The sequence below is a fragment of the Aethalodelphis obliquidens genome, unplaced genomic scaffold (genome assembly GCF_003676395.1).
Source record: "Aethalodelphis obliquidens isolate GAN/ISIS:26980383/991018 unplaced genomic scaffold, ASM367639v1 scaffold3, whole genome shotgun sequence".
Classification (NCBI taxonomy): Eukaryota; Metazoa; Chordata; class Mammalia; order Artiodactyla; family Delphinidae; genus Aethalodelphis; species Aethalodelphis obliquidens.
In genome coordinates, this window is record NW_020837947.1 from 71,016,339 (window position 1) to 71,037,613 (window position 21,275).

General features: G+C 38.9%; 1 protein-coding gene and 1 pseudogene across 1 annotated transcript in view; both read left to right on the forward strand.

Moving 5' to 3' along the window:
- The window catches only part of ME1 (malic enzyme 1), a 192,809-nt gene that overhangs the window by 117,007 nt on the left and 54,527 nt on the right, over positions 1-21,275 (forward strand). The gene's annotated exons all lie outside the window — the stretch shown is intronic.
- LOC113611968 (splicing factor 3B subunit 4 pseudogene) lies at positions 9,885-11,448 on the forward strand (annotated as a pseudogene).

Sequence of the window (21,275 nt, forward strand, 5' to 3'; positions counted from 1 at the left end):
TTTAGGTGTAAGGTTAGTTTGTTTATTTGAGATTTTTCTTGTTTCTTGAGGTAGGCTTTTATAGCTATAAAGTTTCCTCTTAGAACTACTTTTGCTGCATCCCGTAGGTTTTGGATCATCATGTTTTCATTGTCATTTGTCTCTAGGTAGTTTTTGATTTCCTCTTTGATTTCCTCAGTGATCTCTTGGTTATTTAGTAACGTATTGTTTAGCCTCCATGTGTTTGTGTTTTTTACGTTTTTTTCCCTGTAATTCAATTCTAATCTCATAGCGTTGTGGTCAGAAAAGATGCTTGATATGATTTCAATTTTCTTAAATTTACTGAGGCTTGATTTGTGACCCAAGATGTGATCTATCCTGGAGACTGTTCCATGTGCACTTGAGAGGAAAGTGTAATCTGCTGTTTTTGGGTGGAATGTCCTATAAATATCAATTAAAGCTATCTGGTCTATTGTGTCATTTAAAGCTTCTGTTTCCTTATTTATTTTCATTTTGGATGATCTGTCCATTGGTGTAAGCGAGGTGTTAAAGTCCCCCACTATTATTGTGTTAATGTTGATTTCCAATTTTATAGCTGTTAGCAGTTTCCTTATGTATTGAGGTGCTCCTATGTTGGGTGCATATATATTTATAATTGCTATATCTTCTTGTTGGATCGATCCCTTGAGCACTGTGTAGTGTCCTTCCTTGTGTCTTGTATCATTCTTTATTTTAAAGTCTATTTTATCTGATATGAATTTTGCTACTCCAGCTTTCTTCTGATTTCCATTTGCATGGAATATCTTTTTCCATCCTCTCACTTTCAGTCTGTATGTGTCCCTAGGTCTGAAGTGGGTCTCTTGTAGATAGCATATATATGGGTCTTGTTTTTGTATCCATTCAGCAAGCCTGTGTCTTTCCACTGGAGCATTTAATCTATTCATGTTTAAGGTAATTATCGATATGTATGTTCCTATGACCATTTTCTTAATTGTTTTGGGTTTGTTTTTGTAGGTCCTTTTCTTCTTTTGTGTTTCCCACTTAGAGAAGTTCCTTTAGCATTTGTTGTAGAGCTGGTTTGGTGGTGCTGAATTCTCTTAGCTTTTGCTTGTCTGTAAAGCTTTTGATTTCTCCATCGAATCTGATCGAGATCCTTGCCAGGTAGAGTAATCTTGGCTGTAGGTTCTTCCCTTTCATCACTTTAAGTATATCATGCCACTCCCTTCTGGCTTGTAGAGTTTCTGCTGGGAAATCAGCTGTTAACCTTATGGGAGTTTCCTTGTATGTTATTTTTCGTTCTTCCCTTGCTGCTTTGAATAATTTTTCTTTGTCTTTAATTTTTGCCAATTTGATTACTATGTGTCTTTGCGTGTTTCTCCTTGGGTTTATCCTGTAGGGGACTCGTGGCACTTTCTGGACTTGGGTGGCTATTTCCTTTCCCATGGTAGGGAAGTTTTCGACTATAATCTCTTGAAATATTTTCTCTGGTCCTTTCTCTCTCTCTCCTCCTTCTGGGACCCCTATAATGCTAATGTTGTTGCCTTTAATGTTGTCCCAGAGTTTTCTTAGCCTGTCTTCATTTCTTTTCTTTCTTTTTTCTGTTCCACAGCGGTGAATTCCACCATTCTGTCTTCCAGGTCACTTATCTGTTCTTTTGCTTCAGTTATTCTGCTATTGATTCCTTCTAGTGTAGTTTTCATTTCAATTATTGTATTGTTCATCTCTGTTTGTTTGTTCTTTAATTCTTCTAGGTCTTTGTTAATCATTTCTTGCATCTTCTCGATCTTTGCCTCCATTCTTTTTCTGAGGTCCTGGATCATCTTCACTATCATTATGCTGAATTCTTTTTCTGGAAGGTTGCCTATCTCCACTTAATTTATTTGTTTTTCTGGGGTTTTATCTTGTTCCTTCATCTGGCACGTAGCCCTCTGCCTTTTCATCTTGTCTGTCTTTCTGTGAATATCGTTTTTGTTCCACAGGCTACAAGATTGTAGTTTTTTTGCTTCTGCTGTCTGCCCTGTGGTGGATGGGGCTATCTAAGAGGCTATTGCAGGTTTCCTGATGGCAGGGACTGGTGGTGGGTAGAGCTGACTGTTGCTCTGGTGGGCAGAGCTCAGTAAAACTTTAATCTGCTTGACTGCTGTTGGGTGGGGCTGGGTTCCCTCCCTGTTGGTTGTTTGGCCTGAGGCAACCCAACGCTGGAGCTGACCTCGGCTCTTTGATGGGGCTAGTGAGAGACTCTGGGAGGGCTCACGCCAAGGAGTACTTCCCAGAACTTCTGCTGCCAGTGCCCTTGTCCCCACGGTGAGCCACAGCCACCCCCGGCCTCTGCAGGAGAGCCTCCAACACTAGCAGGTAGGTCTGCTTCAGTCTCCCCTGGGGTCACTGCTGCTTCCCCTGTGTCCCGATGCACACACTACTTTGTGTGTGCCCTCCAAGAGTGGAGTCTCTTTTTCCCCCAGTCCTGTCGAAGTCCTGCAATCAAATCCCACTAGCCTTCAAAGTGTGTTTCTCTAGGAATTCCTCCTCCCATTGCCGGACTCCCAGATTGGGAAGCCTGATGTGGGGCTCAGAACCTTCACTGCAGTGGTGGACTTCTGTGGTATAAGTGTTCTCCAGTCTGTGAGTCACCCACCCAGCAGTTACGGGATTTGATTTTATTGTGACTGTGCCCCTCCTACCATCTTATGTGGCTTCTCCTTTGTCTTTGGATGTGGGATATCTTTTTTGGTGAGTTCCAGTGTCTTCCTGTCGATGATTGCCCAGGAGCTAGTTGTGATTCTGGTGTTCTCACAAGAGGGAGTGAGAGCACGTCCTTCTACTCTTCCATCTTTGTTCCTCCAGTGTCTGTCATACACTTCTTGACTATTCTTTTCTTTTTCTCTGTTTGCATTTCCATTTTGGAAGTTTCTGTTGACACTTTTTCATGCTCATGAATTCTTTCCTCCTGCATATCTAGTTTACTGATGAGCCCATCAAATGCAATCCTCATTTGAATTACTATGATTTTGATTTCAAGCTTTTCTTTTGACCCTTTCTTAGAGTTTCCCTCTTTCCACTTATATTACCCACATGTCCTTGCATGTTGTCTGCTTTTTCTGTTAGACCCATTAGCATTATTAACTATAGTTGTTTTAGGTTTCTGGTCTGATTATTCCACAATCCCTACCATAGCTGAATCTCATTCTGATGCTTGCTTTGCATTTTTTACCTTTGATCATGCCTTGTAATTTTTTGTTGAAAGCTGAACATGATGTTTGGGCTGTAGTTGGAGCGTTGCTCCTGGCCTTCTGTTCCTGGTAGGCTGGTGTTCTCTGTGTTTGCTGGGTTGTAGCTCCAGTTTTCAGGGCAGCAGGATTAGGCTAAGAAGAGTTATTAATTTTGAGTTTGTTCAGCTTTTTTCTTGTAATGACTGAAGTGCCGACTTTCAAGCTGTTTGCATGTCAGACTGGAAACCTTGACCCCCGATTCAGAAGCCTGGGTTGCAGATGGCAGGAGGTCCAAGAAGAAGAGGAAGCTTTTGGGCACACTAAGTTAAAATTCTAAATCTTATTTTTGTTTTCAGTTTTTGTTTGACAGTCCAGACTATGACCTTGCCTCATCATGTCCTGTGTGAACCTTTCTCCTTGTATTACCTTAAATTCCATAGTCTTCTAACTTTTCTGACACAAGCCCAGCTGAGCCTTTGCTACCATACTGTGAGCATTGGTTTTCAGGTGTATTTTCTGCTAATGTAGAATGACTGGTTGATGCTGATTAAAGTGTGGGAGGTAAGCCTGTTGGGAGATTTATACTCAGATTCCAAAAACCATTGAATTTCACCCAGTGTTTAAAAAATTGTAGTAGTTAAGTGGTAGGCATTACACGTCTTGGCTCTTACAGTTAGTGAATATAAGAATATAAATATTCTGTTTACAAAAGACAATGTAAATAGCTGGGCTTATTGCAATTATTTAGTTCACAAAATATATTAAAAGCTATATTTCAGAGAATGTTTATTGCTGTATTTTCATCTAAAGGAATTCATCTCTTAAGTATTTCTTTGAGGTGGGATTCATTTTTATTTAAAACAGTTTATTTAAAAACAGATGACTCCCTGTCTTAGGACTTAATGCACTGGAATTCCTTCTAAAAATCTTTACTTTCTTAACTGTTTGTAGTAGAGCTAAAGAATTGTAACATGTAAGTTAGACATTTTTAGAATTAGTCTCTTTCCTGTCGCTGTTGGTTAATAGATATCTGCTAATAGGTGGAACTTTTTGCAGGTAATAAATTAATAAAAATGTACTTTCCATCCTTTTTTCTTTTTAATTTAACTGTGGACATGAGCACTTATCAGTACCATAAGAGAAATCAAAATGGAAATTTAAAAAGTCAGGTAATATGCATAAAATAACTTTATGTTCTTCTTTTCCATATTTCCGTGTTAGTAGAGCATTGAGAAACACCAATATTTGAGTATTATTAGCACAGTAGAGGTGCTGGAAAGGTAGCGGTGAGGCTAAGGATAAGCGTTACAGGAACGAGGGGTTAATGGGGCCAAACACAGCAGTGAATCAAGCAAGGTAAGGATTAAAATTTTTCCACTGAAAATTTCCCTTTTTTTGTAATTATAAAAATAGGACACTTGACATGAAGGGATTAGCAGGCACTTAACCAAATGAGGTCACTAGGGCACACATGGGAGTATAGTTAGAAAGCTTTGGCAGAATAAGACTTAACTGAAGCAGCAGAGATGGTATCATATCACTTTCATTCCATAACATAGAACATGAAGTGGATTCTTGTCAGCAGGCATAATTTTTCTTCCAGAAGTCATAGTTGATGTTACCTGATTTGGCACTGTAAAATCAGTCATCTGAATATTTTAGGATAATTGAGTAGAAGGCAAAGTCAAGCTTCTTTTTTTTTAACCTCTATCTTTTTGAGGTAAAAATGCTTCATCATAGAAGGCAAACTTTTTTGCAATCATAGAATGTTGTTTTTGATTGTAGAATAAGACAACTTTTAGGATTTTTGTTGAAAATATAAGTTTTGATTTGAGATGCTTGATTGTTTTATGGCTTTTAAAATATTTTGTTAAAAATTTGTAACAATGGAAAACTTGAAGAGCAGTCTTCAAGGTTCCAAGGTTCTTATGAATCCAAGCTAGAAAAAAAATAGTATTCCCATATAATGTATTTAGTCACTGTTTATATTTAACTGTGGTTTTGCAAAAGATTAGCTCATAAAAACATTAAAACTTTCTTACTTTTTATCTTAAAAGATCATTTGAAACTCATTTTAGAAATGAATATTGCAGCTTTATATCTTATCTTTTGCCTTTATTCTGAGGAGCTATTAGTTGCTTTTATAGAATTAGTCTACATCTAAAGATTAATTCTGTAAAGAGGTAAATATCAGTATAAACTATAGATACATAAAATTATTTGCATATAGATATGCTAAATATACACCTGCTAAACCTGTCAGTAGGGACTGATTCTGTAAATGCCTGATGTATATGTCCTCAGTTTTAGAGAAAAGCTTCATCTTGATTTTAGTTGTATGAATCTAATCCTTGGATTTAGGGAGCTGGCTAGAGTAAGTAGCTGACAGCTTTTCTTTTCCAATGACCCCTGAAAGGTAATTCCTCTATACCCTACAGCTTCCCCTATACATGGAACCATAGGAATATTTGAAAGCATAATATTTAAGTCTCTCCAACTTTAATCCTGATAACCTTTGTTCCACTTTCTCCCATTTCAGATTGTTTTTAAAAATCGTCATTCTCTTCTGTATTCTATACTAGAATATTGTGTTTAGATACAATTAAAGTATGTTATACACAAATTATCTTCGGTAACATTGGAAATTGATAACATTTTAAAATTTGACACAACAATGTGAAGTTTAAGGTAGTGCCAGGAAAAAATCCTTCTCTTTGTTAGGATTTCATGGCAATGTTAAGACTTCCTCTATGCCATTGTTTTAAGAAGTATCAAAGATACTTCATATTCATAACTCTAGGGTCCTTTTAGTCTATCTGATGAGTTGGTTTAAGGATGTCCATGTTTTTAAATGTTGTCCTTACTGCCTATATTGTGATTATGAAGTTGAAATTTTTTACTTAAAGTTATAACCTCCAGTCTGCTAACATTCCATGTTGTCTTTACATTTGCTTGGTATGTGGAGAATTTGGAATGTCTCATAGTTGATACTTCGCTTACAACCAGCACTGCTCTGAATCTGTTTTCTCTTTTATTGAAAAATTTCTTCTTAACTTGGGGTATGAAAATATAAATGTTACCCTTTTTTCCAGATACCACAGAATCCACAAAATGTTATTGTTGTCAGCTTACGGGAAAACTAGGTGACTAATCCAGCTCATATGAGTGAGAAGAGCAGGGGCTTCTTCACTCCACATATGCTTATGATTTAAGCGTTGCCAACTTTCAGAAAACCAGTTGCAGCCTCCATGTGACTCAGTTGTAGCCACGTTCTCCTCTCTTCCGCTAAACCGCTATATACCACTTTTCTGATCTGGTAGAGTCACCCCTGGGAAAAGAAAACTTGGTGCATTCATGAAACTATGTCGATAAATTGTCAGTTGACTTACTTCCTTTAAAAATTTTTATCCCTTTTGAATTTTGTGGAACTTTGTGAAGTTTCTTACTATTTAATAAGCCTACCTTTGAAGAGAGTTAGAGCTATACCAATAAATAATCTTGAAATAGGAATTTCCACCAATCACGTGCCCATTCCTTCTTAAGACCTTCTTATTTTGTATTACCAGAAAGTAAAAGGTCCTTTCCTGAAATTTTGTGTGGGGTCCCTTGTTAGATTTTTTTTTTTTAATTTCTTAGCCTAGCCACAACTTTTCCTTCATTTGAAATTAACTCAGTGTTTTGGCATTGATGATACATATACCTTGTTTGGATTTTTAAAATTTCCCCTCCAAAAAAATGGCATCCCTATTCTTTTTACTAGTATAGAACAATAATTAACTCTTACATGTTTTGATCTTTATTATAAACTGTTGAACAACGTGGAAACTTTCTTATCCTATTTTAAGAGTTGCATGGGTAGGTCCTTCAGTATTCTTATCAACTCTTTTTGGGCCATGAAGAGGTATTTTTTTAGTTAAATAAGAATGATAAATTTACATATTGAGATGATGCATCTTCTCAGAGATCATTAGTTTATAATAGTATGTTAAAGTTCTGAGAACTCAAGTGCTGAGTGAAGAGACCTGTTTTGTTTTACCTAGTGTTTCTCAAAACCCAAGTGCAAGAGTTGCTGTTTTTGCAAACTTCCTATTAACATACTGTAGCACAAGGTTCTGAGGAGCCCAGTTTCTCAGATGTTCCTAATCATTAAAGTGGTGATCACTTTTGCAGAAGACAGTGTAATGGTTAAATGAGATTTGTCCTACATACAGATCAAGCTTTTATTTTATCCTGAGGGAATTCTAGGGAGAAGAGGGATTTTGATCACTCACCTGGAAATCTGGAACCTAATCTGTTCTGTAGTTTAGCTAACAACTACAATAAGAAATGAAGAGTGGTGATTTAGAAGATAAGGTATAGTATGTAAGAGCAGATATAGCCTGGTTAAAAGTATATTTTAATAGTACGTATGTCTTAGAAAATGCAATAGGAATTTATTATGCAGATCGATCAAAGTATGGTAATGTCACTCATTTTACTGACAAGATAGTGCATATCTTTTTCTCTTTCTACCGCTTGCTCTAGCATTGTTATTTTTTTTTTCCGTCTTTATTGGAGTATAATTGCTTTACAATGGTGTGTTAGTTTCTGCTTTATAACAAAGTGAATCAGTTATACATACACATATGTTCCCATATCTCTTTCCCTTGTGTCTCCCTCCCTCCCACCCTCTAGCATTGTTTTTCATTCCATTGGATGGATAAAGTATGGGATATATGATCTATTGGCACAAATGTATTACAGAGGTCAGTAGGCCCGGACTTCTGGGTATATATTTCATCCAGGGTTTTGGAACAATACAGGTTTATTTTTCTTGCTCTGGAGAAATACAGAATTTTGGAATGAGACAGAAAAAATATTTCAAAAGGTTAATGGAGACTTTTATTTTTACAAGCATTTACTTATTCAGAAGTTTATATTTGGCCAAACTCCTAGTCTTAAAACCGAAGATAGGGAATAGAATCTCATTACAATAAATGTTTGACTGGGTCATTCTTAAAGACTTAATGTTCCTCCGAATTCTCATTCTCCTCGTCTCTGAGGACAAGAGTGCAGGAAGAATGCATTAGTTACTACACTTCTTTCCTGATCTTTCTTCGTAGATAGATATCATTTTGACCTTGAATTATTGTAAATTTTAGAAAGTTATTGATGAAAAAAGGGGGAACTGGTGTGTATTTCTGGGAAAATAATTTTAGGGGAAAAAAGCCAATCTAAAAAAGAATACCAGCTATGTTTTGACTTCTGCATTATCTTGGAAACAATTTATGATATTGTTTAACTGATTCTTAGTATCTCCCCTTAAGTAAACTAATACAACACTCTCAAGATTTGTGGACTATGAAATCCAAATACATGATACTCTTTTATTATAGAGAAGACAATTGATCAAAGCCTCCCAAGAATGTTTCTCAAGTTTTACGGTTTGTATTCTTTAATGTTACTTGTCTGTGTATTTTATTATAAGCAAAAAAAAAAAAAAAAAATCAAAACACAAATGGTAGAGGAACAAGTTTTAGAATATAGATTAATCATTGACAAAGAGAATCGGGCTGGAACTATTTATCATCACTGAGTATTTTATTTGAGATGACCCTACCTTAACCCACATGTTAGAATAACACCTATATAAATACACACACATATCTAAGGAAAGGACCAGTAAATTGTTCCCAGATCGTTGTTTACTAAATCATGGTTTCATATATCCCCAAGCCTAATCACAGCTCTTGTGGTAAATAAGGAACTCACACTTGGTGAACAAAAACTAATATTTAGTGAATGCTTATTGTGTGTCAGAGATCGTTCCATCCAAGGGCTTATATTAATTTAATCACACCTAGGAGGTAAGTACTATTATTATTCCCATTTTAAAGATGAGGAAGCTGAGGTGTAGGGAAATAAATAACCTGTCCAATGTCCAGAGGTGTTAAGACGTCGAGCTGGGATATAAATTCAAGCCATTTAATTCAGTAGAGGCTTGAGCTCTGATCTGCTCCATCAGGATATCAGTTTGAGTTTTCCATAATGCAGTTCCTGAGATGGAGGTGAAATATGAGGAGTATATTGGGGTAATGCCTGTGAAACTGGGAGGGAGAAGGATTGGGCAGGAAAAGCCTTCAGACCAGTGCACATCTGGGAAGCAGAACTGGACAGAGAACGCCTCGGACTGTAATATATATCTGACGAAGTCTCAGCCAACGCAGTGGGAGCCGCAGAGCAGAGATTGCTTGTTCAGTGAGTTCCGCATTGCGTGGAAATGGCCAGCCCCTAGTCCTACTGCTGGGGACTCCTCGGGAAGAGCATGGCCTGCACAGAATGCTGCGGCCCGTCTTAAAGCTGTGGCTGGAGACAGTTATCTGACTGCGCTCCTACGCAGGTTCTTTCTTGAAGGGCAGTCCAAGCAGCACGTTTCCACGGTTGCCCGACATCATCCTGTCACCTCACAGATACCAAATGCCATTTCACATCCATTAGATGGGCAGAAATGGTTAAATCTGACAGTGCCACACGCTTGGGAGGCTGTAGATGAATATGTCTACTGCTCGCAGGAGTGTAAATTCATGAAACACTTGGGCAATATATATGATCATCTGATCGTAACCTACTGCACAGCACTTGCACCCCAGAGAAACTCCTTCATGAGGAGACACGTACAGAAATGTTCACAGCAGCAGCATTTGTAGTGGTGATAAATTGGAAGCAATCTAAATGTCCGTCAACAAGAGGATTGATCGATCGTTGTCTGGAGACGGCGGGAGTTCTTTCGCCATGGCGGCCGGGCCTATCTCCGAGCGGAACCAGGATGCCACTGTGTATGTGGGGGGCCTCGATGAGAAGGTTAGCGAACCACTGCTGTGGAGCTATTTCTCCAGGCAGGGCCAGTAGTCAACACCCACATGCCAAAGGATAGAGTCGCTGGTCAGCACCAAGGCTATGGCTTTGTGGAATTCTTGAGTGAGGAAGATGCTGACTGTGCCATTAAGATTGTGAACATGATCAGACTCTATGGGAAACCAATACGGGTGAACAAAGCATCAGCTCACAACAAAAACCTGGATGTGGGGGCCAACATTTTCATTGGGAACCTGGACCCAGAGATCGACGAGAAGTTGCTTTATGATACTTTTAGCACCTTTGGGGTCATCTTACAAACCCCCAAGATTATGCGGGACCCTGACACAGGCAACTCCAAAGGTTATGCTTTTATTAATTTTGCTTCATTTGATGCTGCGGATGCAGCGATTGAGGCCATGAATGGGCAGTACCTCTGTAACCGCCCAATCACTGTGTCCTATGCTTTCAAGAAGGACTCCAAAGGTGAACGCCATGGCTCAGCCGCTGAACGACTTCTGGCAGCACAGAACCCACTCTCCCAGGCTGACCGCCCTCATCAGCTGTTTGCAGATGCACCCCCTCCACCCTCTGCTCCGAATCCTGTGGTATCATCACTGGGGTCTGGGCTTCCTCCACCAGGCATGCCTCCTCCTGGCTCCTTCCCACCACCAGTACCGCCTCCTGGAGCCCTTCCACCTGGGATACCCCCAGCCATGTCCCCACCACCTATGCCTCCTGGAGCTGGAGGACATGGCCCCCCATCAGCAGGAACCCCAGGGGCTGGACATCCTGGACATGGACACTCACATCCTCACCCATTCCCACCGGGTGGGATGCCCCATCCAGGGATGTCTCAGATGCAGCTGGCCCACCATGGCCCTCATGGCTTAGGACACCCCCATGCTGGGCCCCCTGGCTCTGGGGGGCAGCCACCACCCCGACCACCACCTGGAATGCCTCATCCTGGACCTCCTCCAATGGGCATGCCCCCCCGAGGGCCTCCGTTCGTCTCTCCCTTGGGTCACCCAGGTCCTATGTCTCCGCATGGTGTGCGTGGACCTCCTCCACTGATGCCCCCTCATGGATACACTGGCCCTCCACGACCTCCACCCTACGGCTACCAGCGGGGGCCCCTGCCTCCACCCAGACCCACTCCCCGGCCTCCAGTTCCCCCTCGAGGCCCACTTCGAGGCCCTCTCCCTCAATGATTTCTCATTGCCTTTCCTCTTGTTATAGCCTCCCAATATCTGTTCCCTTCCTTGGACCAATCAGAGTTGCTGTAGCTCCCAGGGGCTAAGGCGCTAATCCCTCCCAGGCCTCCTTTTGTAAGTGTAATTTTTTTCACAGGAGGTTTTATTTTTTTCTGTGTCAGTCCTAAGTGTTTTGCAAATGCACAGAGAAAATAAAACTAAACTCCTTGTTTTAAAAAAAAAAAAAACGAGGATTGATCATTTGTGCCGTATATATACACACATATGTATAGAGTTTGCAGTATTGTACAGTACATAAAAATGGAATGAACCAGTGTTTCGTATGTCCACATGAATATATCTGAGAACCAGAGAATTAAGGGAAAAATTCCAAAAGGAGACATTTTAACTCAGCCTGAGCTCTTAATCATGGCACCTATACTGTCATTTCACAAGGATCAGATACCATTCAACATCCATCAGATTCATATATAGTTATCCACGTACATAAAGTTTAAAGGCAATGTCATGTTTGCTTTTGGATATTATACATTTGTAGTAAAGGTATAGCATGCCTGGGAATGATGAACATCAAATTTAGGCGAGTGGTTACCTGAGGGAAGTAGGATCAAGGAGGGGCACAGGGAGTTTCAAGTGATGTGTGACCTTTTTGTGGTCTGAAATAAAGATGGCATAATGTTAATATTTCACAGAATTATGTAGTGGAACACATGGATGTTAGTGAATGTTCTCTAATGCTTTTCTGTGTGGTTAAAATATTTGTTAATAGATAGGTGGGTATTTAGTAGTGAAACCATAGGTGTGCATCTAAAACTTACTTTCAGGGCTTCCCTGGTGGCGCGGTGGTTGAGAGTCCGCCTGCCGATGCAGGGGACACAGGTTCGTGCCCCGGTCTGGGAAGATCCCACATGCCGTGGAGCTGCTGTGCCCGTGAGCCATGGCCGCTGAGCCTGTGCGTCCAGAGCCTGTGCTCCGCAACGGGAGAGGCCACAACAGTGAGAGGCCCTCGTACCATTTAAAAAAACCAAACCAACAACAACAAAAAAACACCTTACTTTCACATGCAGGCATCCTATCTACAGATCCAAATAAAATAATTCATTCAAGGAAGATCAATGCCATTTCACTGAAATCCTTTGTTAAAAAGTTTTATGACATAAAAACATAAATCTATTTTTTAAAAAATCTTTGCCTGGCAGGCTTTTTATAGAAATTAACAAAATGGTTCAAAATGTTTATGGAAATATAAAGGACCTAGAATAGCTAAAACAATTTTGAAAAAAAGAATAAAGTTGGAGGACTTATACTCCTTGATTCTAAGACTTAAACTGCAGTAAACCAAGATAGTGTGATATTGGTATAAGACAGTAGAACAGTAAAGCAGAATAGATCAGTGGAAAAGAATTTAAAAATCCAGAGATAGACCCAAGTGCAGATGGTTAATTGATTCTAGATAAAGTAGCAAAGTAATTCAGTGGGGATAGGATAGTCCTTTCAAGAAATAGTCTTGGAACAATTAGATATCCATAAGGAAAGAAACAAATCTCAACCCTTATCTCATACTTACCCCACAAAAATGAATTCAAAGTGGGTCATAGACCTAAATGTAAAGCTAAAGCTATAAAACTTTTAAAAGAAAATATAGGAGAAAATCTTGGTGCCTTTGGGTTTGGCAAATATTTCTTATAGAAAGCACAAGTCATAAAAAGGCTTTAAATTGAACTGAAAATTGAAACTGATGCTCTTCAAAAGATGCTGTTCAGGAAATGACAAAGCAAGCCACAGATTGGGGAAAAGAGTTATAATACATACATCTGATGAATGCCTTCTATCCAGAATATATTAAAAAAAAAAACAAAAATCAAAGCTCTTACAGCTCAAGATAAAGAACTCAATTTTTAAAGTTGACCTAAAGATTTGAAACAAGACTTCGCAATGATCATTAAGCACACGTAAGCTCCGTAGTCATCAGGGAAATGCAAATTAAAATCAAGTGAGGTGCCGTTACATACCCATTAGATGGCTAGAGTTTAAAAGTCTGATGACAACAAGTGTTGGTGAGCATTTCCAACAACTGACACTCTTATACATTGTTGGTGGGAGTGTAAAATGGCAGAACCACTGTGGAAAACTGTTCAGCAGTTACATTTTTTTATATACCTATCATACTACCAAGGAATTCCATTCCCTGGTATTTTCAAAGGAGAAATGAAAACTTTAAACTATTCATGGCAGCTTTATTTGTAAGATCCCCAAACTGCCATCAACCCAAATGTCCAGATGTCATCATATACCCAGATTGTGGTATAGCCGTGTAATGGAATAGTAGGAAGGAATAAAAGGAACTAACTATCGATTTATGCAATAGCGTGGATGAATCTCCCCAAATCAAGCTGAGCAATAGAAACGAAATACGAAAGATTTCTTGTATATTATTCCACATATATGAAGTCTGGAAAAGACAAAACTAATCTATAGCCATAGAAAGTAGATCAGTGGTTGTCTGGCGCCATTGTTGGGCTGAGGATTGATTAGAATGGGCTACAAGAGAGCTTTTTGGAATGTTTGAATATTCCATATCTTACTTGTAGAGATGGTTTGATGGGTGTACAGTTATCAAAACGAACCAAATTTTATAACTAAAATGGGTGCTTTTTATCCTATGTCATTAAAGTTGATCTTAAAGAAAGCAAGGCACAGAAAAAGTCTTAGTCTGACATAAAACTGTTACAGTGCCTCATTTATTGAAGTGACTTTGTAGATGTTGTTATTTATTCTCCCGTATGTAGATTTTCCAGCCACTTTCAGTATTTTTCTCCTTTCTAAAGAATGTTCTACCTTTCGGCAGTTTCACTGCATAGTAGAAAACCTAAAGGAGTGTGAAAAACAAGGAGAATGCAACACATTTGAATTGGTCAGTTAAGGCTGTTTCAGTGAGGAGGGTGTTGAAACTGTTGGTTTATTATAAAAGGTTATCAAATATCACGTATCTGTGTTACTGTTCTCCAGATATTCCACAGTGGGTTATTAATGGTGAAGTGGAACACATATATACAGTATTTATGTGTATATTTTAAAAGAACGAAGTTATGAGAAACTGATTCAGTATTCTCTTGACTTTATCAGTCTACTGTTGCTCAGAAGTAAGAATGGAATTCTAATACTCTTACGCATGTGAACTGTAATTATCAGTTCAGCGTATTTATGTTTTCAGCGTATTTATGTTTCTTGCACATCTATGAAAAACGGGTGTGTCGAAATACTCCTATCTGGACAATGCAAAATTTATATATCTTGCCATATATGCCTACCTCATTAGTAGTCATAGTTTTATTCAGAAATCTCTTATCAGAGAGCCTACAACTGTTCTCCATCTGGACTGCACCGAGAGCAAAATTATCAGATTTTTATTTCCTCACTTTCCACTGATCAGATTGGTGAAAGTCAGACTTTTGCAAAACCTGAATACTTTGCATAGTAATAGGTGGTTTGTGTTGTTAATGACCTCTGTTGAGTATATTTTTTCAATTCTTTTTAGTGATTCAGAACTGCAAAAGGAGTTCTCAGAAAGGTATAGTGGAAAAACTGAGAATTTGACCCAAAAGAGTCAGTTTATGAAGAGGCAGAACTCAAATGCAGGTAGTTAAGATTCTAATACCATGAGAGAATTAGCTTCACTTGAAGTGTTCTTTTTCAGTAAGTACTGTTTTAGGCACAGAAATACTTTGCCTTGGTTTGTATTTCTCAGTGATACCAGAATAAAATCATTAGTTTACAAATGATAAGTTATCATACTTCCATATACTCTTGTCCAAAATCAGATTTTGGAAATATGTCAGTTTGGCAGAGAAAGAGTTGCATTCTTGAAAACTTAGACTGAAATATGTGTACTTGTTAATTCAAAAAAGAGTCAGAATCATTTAAAAGTGATTTAATGCAAAAGGAAGTCAAAACAATTCTTCGAACTATGTCAGGTTTTGTTCCTAAGAATTGTTCAGAATTAAGTAGGGACTCTGCAATAGAATTCTAATTTTAGTGTATTAGATTAAATCACTTCAACTAATTATTGAGCCATTTTAAGGGGAAAAGAAGGCATTGACATACAGGTAAATGTACCCATACAGGTGCCAATAGAAACAATCTTAAAGCAGTTTGGGCTTCAAAGACCTTCAGGACCAATGGAACATATGATGAACTTAGTTCATGGGGTCCCCAGTATGTGGGAAGAAAAGAGCTTATTAATAAAGCATGATATTTTTGGCATTTTTATTAGTATTAGGCAATAATACTTCGGTGAGAAATACTATTAATATGGAAATGTAAATAGTCGTAACTTCAGGACACATTACTGGTAGGTGGGTTCTGATTATGGAAAATGGTTAGTGTTCAAACTTTGACATTAGTCCAGACGATTGAGCCAGAGAGGCCCGATTTGTAATTTACATTGGATTTGTGCCTTCAGCTATTTCCAAACGTAGAGTTCTCAGATTTTTCTTGAATAATATACATAGATTTCTCTTATTCAGTGGCATAAGAATGGATATCTCTTTCAAAGTTCTTATTTTAAGTAGTGGTACGTGCAAAGTCCTTTTTCATTTTTACAACGATTTTGAGGTTTCACTATAAAGTAGCGTGATTGATTTTCTTTTTCTTTAAAAGTTAGATGCGGGGCTTCCCTGGTGGCGCAGTGGTTGAGAGTCGGCCTGCCGATGCAGGGGACACGGGTTCGTGCCCCGGTCTGGGAAGATCCCACATGCCGCTGAGCGGCTGGGCCCGTGAGCCATGGCCGCTGAGCCTGCGCGTCCGGAGCCTGTGCTCCACAACGGGAGAGGCCACAACAGTGAGAGGCCCGCGTACCGCAAAAAAAAAAAAAAAAAAGTTAGATGCGGATGAGTGTTCTCTCTTTCTAGGTAATACCCTGGAACTCTGTACAGTGATTACAGCCGATGTTCATAGTACTTTTGGAATGCCTCTTTGAATATTGTATTTAGAACCTATAGCGATTCTTTTAAGTATCACAGTGATGGCATTTAAAGAAAAATCCTTTGAGACTGATAGTGATTCTTGAGAACAGTCAGAACGAGAATATTGATCCAAGTCAGTATTTGGTTGTAGTTCTTGTTCTCAAAATATTTCTTCAGATTTTTGTTTTTTTACTGCTAGTTAAGAAAGAGGGAAGAAAATTACCTACAAGATAGAACTAAGTAATAAAACTGATTTTAAAGTCACTTTGAAAGTAGTTGAGCAGTTTGCAGCATCATTGGATAAATAAATAGTCTTAAAGTGGACACTCTAAAGGATAGTATTCATATTCACTTGAATATATAAATTGTGACAAATGTCTCTGGAAATATTCTGTATTTTATAGTCTGAAATAAGAAGATATTTTCCTACATCAAAAAAGTCTCCTGGTATCATAAGTGGCTGTCATAGTTGGGGTTCCTGGCTTTTCTCTTAGGTGACAATACTCACTAGTGTCTGCTCCTGTAATCCGGTCTCCAAGGACCTTTCTAGCTTGGAAGTTTTATGGCTCTGATAATCTGCAGCAAAATCACATACAATTCTCTCTGCTGCTCAAAACCTGATCCCTAGTGTTTTGTGGAAGTTGTTGGCTTTTAAAAATAAACAGTTTGATCTAGTCTAAATTGGGAAGGAGTCACACAGACAGATTTAGTGATTCAAACTGCAGAGGTAAATGACATGATTGAGGTTGGGGATAAGGCATTTACTGGAACATGCATTTGAGGAGACTTTTAATTCTCTATAGTAAGTTTGCAGATGGAGTTTATAAAAGCATTTTCTGAATTTCTGCATCCTTTATGTGAAGGCTTTCAGGGCATGGGACATGGTGCAGAGTAGAAATGGAGGATCAAAACACAAATGACATGTTGAAACAGAGATCCGTCCATTAGAGCCAAAGCTGCCCTTAAGATTTGAGCCTGTACTGGTGCTGCCTCAACTCATAGACACCAGGATGCAACCTTCCCCCTGCCATAAACCCACCCCCTGGCACTCCATGTTTGCAGTCCATCACGTGGCCTCTGGACATAATTCTTAGAAAGCCTTACTTCATATTTTTGTTATACTTGGTCTCCCGTTATAATGTAAAAATAACATCTCATTTGTCTAATTCCATAAAGCGTTTCACATACTTCATGCCTTTTCATACTTTATGTTTTGTATTTCCTCTCCCCTAAACTAAACTGCCAACCTGCCCTTCCCTCTCAAAAGTTCCCACTCTGCCTTTGGAAACCTGTTCCTTAATAAAGGCTCCCTAACTTCCTCACTGGATGGTCCCTTTACCTTCTTGCTTTCCTAAAACATGGCTCTCATTTAAGACCTCCACTGTTCCTGCAGTTCTTTCAAAGAGTGATGCTTGTTGGTCCACACAGTGTTTTAGGGTTGGGAGGTGAGATCAGTGCCTTCTCCCCTCTGTCCTTTCAGACTATTAGTCCTTCATCCTTTTTTAAAAAATATTTATTTATTTATTTGTTTATTTATTTGTTTATTTATGGCTGTGTTGGGTCTTTGTTGCTGCGCGCAGGCTTTCTCTAGTTGCGGCGAGCGGGGGCTACTCTTCGTTGCGGTGCATGGGCTTCTCATTGCGGTGGATTGTCTTTGTTGCGGAGCACGGACTGTAGGCGCGTGGGCTTCAGTAGCTGTGGCGCAGGGGCTCAGTAGTTGTGGCTCGTGGGCTCTATAGGGCAGGCTCAGTAGTTGTGGCGCACGAGCCTAGTTGCTCCACGGCATGTGGTCCTGTGGCTTCCAGACCAGGGCTCGTGCCTGTGTCCCCTGCATTGGCAGGTGGATTCTTAACCACTGCACCACGAGGGAAGCCCAGTCCTTCATCCTTATGTAAGCCCCTCACCCTGGCATCTTTGGTGTTTATGCCAATTAGGTTTATCTTATCTCTATCTTCTCCCAGTTTCCTAACTGCCCTCCTCTAATTCTTACCTGTTTTCAAAGCCTTGCTCTCAACCTGCTTTCATTTCCGTGTGGATGATGTGTTTTGTTGGCCTTTCTTGTTCTTAGGATCTGCATTTCTAGGGGCCTTTGGCCCATACCACTTTAGACACGCACTCACGGCTACCTCATGGACCTTATCTTCACAGGCAGCTGCTCAAACTCTGACATACTGAAGTCACACACTTTAATGTCTCACCACAGCTTCCTCTGCTTGCGTGTCGCTGAGGTCGCTCCAGAGCGGCACTCATGATCTTCCTGACCAAACCACCAGCGTCTTCTCCTGAGATGTCCTTTTTTTTTTTTTTTTTAATATACTTCATCCTCTACCAAGTGGCCCAAGCTAGAAACTTGGAATTCATCCTTGATTTCTTCTCTCTCATCATCTACTCCTCTTCTCGAATCCGCCCACTTCTCCCTGTCCGCATTCTCATTCCAGGTGCAGGCCTGGGGTTTTGCGGCAGCCTCCTAAGGAGACTTCCTGCATTTGGTCCTCCCCATCTCTAATCCATTCTTTACCCTGACCACACAGAGTTAGTCTAAAATGCAAAGTGATCATGTCACACTCCTGTTTAATATCCTATTTTTAGGATCAGATACAGACCCCTCAACACAGGTTAGACGGCCTGCATAATCTTGCCCTACTTACCTCTCTAGCCTTAATTCTTGTCTCTTCCCCTTCAAACCCTGTGATTCAATCGTATTTAATTTATTTCAGTTCTTGAAATATGCCAGAATAAATATGATTTATTGAACCCTGGGCCTTTGAGCATGTTCCCTGTTTCTCACAAATTCTTTCCCTTTCTCTTAACTTGACAAACTCCTACTCATCCTTCAGGCTTTAGGTTCCTCTAGAAAGCCTTTGTTAATTCTCTTAATTCTGGGTAGGTGCCCCTGCTCTGTTTTGGAATCCTGAACTTCCTGTTACAGCACTTACCACACTGCATTATAATCTCCTACTTACTGTGTCCGCCCCAAACCTACAAACTCTGTGAGGGCAGGAATGTGTCAACAGCACCGAGAACAATTCCTGACCTCTAGTAGGTGCTCAGTGTATTATTTGATAAATGAATAAATAAGGGAAGAAAGGAAGAATACGGTTTCTTTTTGAGAATGGGGGAGATAAGTTTATAAGAGCTCTCATTACACAAGACCTGCTTTAAAATAGGATGAAAAAATTTTTTACTGTGTAAACTGCTTTCAGTGGGGAAGTAAACACAAGCAAGGAGACTAACTAGTAGATTGCAGTACTATTGCAGTGATGTGGTCCAAAGAGCCTGAACTTGAATTGAGGCACTTGGAACAGAAAGCTTAACAATTACTGTGAAAGGTGTAATCATTAAAAGGCATAACAGAACTTGACCACTAGGGTGTAAGGTAGGAGACAAAATAGAAATTGATTACAGTATTTTGGCATTGGTGGAAATAGGAAGAGTTTGGGTAATAAGTTTTGTAAGGAAAAAAGTTCAGAATTTCTAGGAGTTTTATATTCACATATAAAATTAAAATCAATAGAGAAAAGATTTCACTGATTTTGGAGGCAAGAAGTAATTTTTAAATGTTTTCTTAGTAAATATACTAAATAGAAATTTTAGTTATAAATGCAGTTTCAGAATTCGTTGAATTTTAAGGAACTTAAATTTTAACAAACCCTGCTGTCTTTTTTGAGAAGTAGATGACAACCTAAGAAAATGGTGTCATTTTGTTTACGTTTCATTGTTTGTCCTTGGTGTAAAAAAGTTGTGAATTTTTTGATACTATAAATACTTCTGATACTATAAATAACTGAGTAAGAATGGTTAACAATATATTAAAATATTATCTTATTAACATGTATTTCTCATTAAAAAAATTCATAATATAATACGTCTCCACATCTTTCTTACTATCCTTTTGGCTACGTGGAGTTGGAGTTTCTTTGAAAGATTAGCAACAGAGATTATAGATTTAGAAGTTATTCATCTAAAGATGATTACTGAATCCCTAAGAATAGGTGAACTTGATAAGGGAAGATTATAGGAGGAAAAGAAGGAAAGAAAGGATGATTACTGCTGAATGTTTATAATTTCCAGTGTCACAGGGAATAATTAAGAGGTGTCAGCAAAATATAATGGAAAGAACGATAGGAGAAGTGAAAGGTATATCTAAGTGTTAGAAAATAGTACAGAAGTAGAGTTGTAGGAGCTGGATGACAGTGGGTTAACAAATGAGGGAACACATTTCTGTTCTTAATTCTTACTGGCAAGGAAGAATTAAACTTGAGTGGTTCTTGGCCAAAGAGAACTTCAGTCAACTTCAAATTCCTTATCCTGGCATTCAAGACTATTCATAATCTGAAATTCAGCGGCCAATGTTGATCTTCTAAAGTTCCTCAAACTATTGTCCTCAGGGTCCTCCAGCACAAACTCTGAGACCTCTGTGGTTTTTTTTCCCCACCTCACTCTTTTCCCCATTGGAATCCTACCAAGGGCCCTGTTTAAGCCTCAACCTAATTCATGTTGTCTTCCCTAAATCCTATAGTGATCTCTTTGTGTACTGCTGGTTTTGCTTTTAATTTGAACCTTCTTTAAATTTTCTGCTTGTATCTTTTGTCTTCCCAATGAGACTATAAGCATTTTAAGGGCAAGATCCGTGTTTCCTATTTGCTGCTCAATTTGCTCAGTTACATTTTTAGAAGTGAGTAATACGTTATCGCTAAGGTACCCATCAGAGGTAAAATGCTCTGGATCTTGAATGCTGCATAGTGCCATGTTTGTAATAAATACTAAAAAAAAATTTCATTAAATCAAAATGTGTTTGGTCGACCTGATTACAGTGAATTCTTGATAGTTTATAATCAAAGAAAGACTAATGTTTTCACCAACATCTGTCCATATACTTTCTGTTATAAAAATACCTGGTATACGGAATACATACAAATGCTGTCTTGGTAGTTTTATGATAAAATTATAACTCCCTTATTTTATCATTACAGTCCTTTTCTTTCTAAACATACTGTTCACTTCACTGATGGCAACATTGGTGCTCTGTGGAAGCCAGTATATAAAGTTGTTAAAACCATGGACCCTGTGGTTCA